The 1,754-nt window shown below is 45.2% G+C and overlaps 1 long non-coding RNA gene across 2 annotated transcripts in view; it reads left to right on the forward strand.

Annotated features, from left to right (window-relative positions):
- Nucleotides 1-690: 690 nt before the first annotated feature.
- LOC122547906 overlaps nt 691-1,754 on the forward strand; it is an 18,449-nt gene continuing 17,385 nt past the window's right edge. For both annotated transcript variants that reach the window (XR_006311119.1, XR_006311120.1), the window contains exon 1: nt 691-730. This is a non-coding gene — a long non-coding RNA (uncharacterized LOC122547906). The remainder of the gene's footprint in view (nt 731-1,754) is intronic.

Consider the following 1,754-nt stretch of genomic DNA (forward strand, 5'->3'; position numbering starts at 1 on the left):
CTAAACTAAACCATGTGATCACCCTCACGGGCGGCGCACATTCGCTGTAATGAATGCTCGGCAAGTTTTGGAGAGAAAGGATACGGTAAGGAAAGAAATAAACAGGGAAACGGGAGAAAAACTGTATTGCCATGAGCGGAGAGGTTTTACAAACAAATTGTGCATGTCGGAAAATACAAATTTGAACGTCCCAGTCCCGTGTTTGCAGTAACGGGGAATTGCCTCAGCGCGGCTGCAGGCCTGAGTGAGCGCCGCCATCTTTATTCGGGACACGTGCGCGGCCGCCATCTTTGTAGGGGGCAAGGTGCAGCCAGGCGCATGTGCAGCCTTTCTCTGGTGTAGAGTCATTGGGCTCATAGCAGCCCATACTGCTCTGATTCACCTCTGGGCTCCCTCATGACCACTTTGTCAATATCTAGCTTCCTCAGTCTCGAACCATGGGTGTATTTTTGGTCTGTTTACTACTGTATTATTACTTTTATAGACCCTTTGTCAATGAGTTTTTGACTGAGGCCCAGCCCCTGACTATGTGCTGCTCTATTATCAGATTACTTTTTTCTTTTTCATTCCCTGGAATCCATTTTGCACTCCCTGAAACATCAACTGTGTTTTTCCTTCCACAGATACCAGTGATTAATGCAAAAGCCCTGTTTCCTGTGGAGAGGGTGATGTTTGACTTTCTTGTACCGCTGCAGTTTGTGTGGTGAAGGTGCTCCCACAATGTGGTTGGGTAAGAGATGTTACAGATTATTCACTACAGCAACAGTAAAGATCTGAAGATAATGTCCAAATCAACAACAGTTTGTAGTTTGATTATCATACTTATAATTTCATAAAAATACTGTTGAGAACTTTAGATATAAGGGCAGAGATGGAGATATTAGGTCAGGTGACCAAAAGCATTGCCAAAAAGCAGGTTTTGAGGGATGTCTTAAAGGTAGAAAGCAGACCTGTGAGGTTTTTTCTGCAAATTCCAGACCATGTTGCTTTAGTAACTGTAGAATCAGCCACACAGTTGAAGTAATGAATTAACAAATCGTTGGGAGTCTCAAAGAAAATGGGTTGAGACCTCGACAAAGAATGTGTGGTGCAGGGAGCTAGGGATGATAACAGCCAGGAATCAAATCAAGAATGAAAATTTTAAATTGTTGTTGCTTATGAATAGGAGCCTTTTGACTGATGAACATGTTTGGGGAGAAGTGAGCACGTGCGCGATAGACCTTTCATTTTTTTTCTTGAGATTACAGGGTGGCCAGGAGTGTGTTTGGATAATTAAGTCTGGAAATAACACACGATGGATGAGAGTTTCAGTATATGAGCTGAGATGAGGGTGGAACCAGCTAGAATGAGTGATCTTGGAGTGGGACTGGGCTGTCACTCTCACCTCACCTCTAGGATTCAGCTGGATGTCAGGTTGTGAATCAGGCGGTAACACAATCGGGAGCTGAGTGGCCCTGGTGGAGCCTAAAATGAGTGTCACTCAGCTGGCTGTTGCTGAGCAGCTGCTGCTTGATAGCCCTGTTGATGACTACTTCCATCACTTTACTGCTGATCGAGTGTGGACTGACAGAGGGAAATTGCCTGGGTTGGATTGCCCTGTGTTTTTGTGTTGAACATCCCTGGGCAATGTTCCACATTGTCGGTCGATGACAGTGCTGGAGCGGTACGTAGCTTGGTGAGTGGCAAGTTCTGGAGCACAAGCTATCAGTACAAACCCATGAGATTACAGATTGTGCTGGAGTACAGTTCTGCTG

The sequence above is a fragment of the Chiloscyllium plagiosum genome, unplaced genomic scaffold (genome assembly GCF_004010195.1).
Source record: "Chiloscyllium plagiosum isolate BGI_BamShark_2017 unplaced genomic scaffold, ASM401019v2 scaf_2509, whole genome shotgun sequence".
Classification (NCBI taxonomy): domain Eukaryota; kingdom Metazoa; phylum Chordata; class Chondrichthyes; order Orectolobiformes; family Hemiscylliidae; genus Chiloscyllium; species Chiloscyllium plagiosum.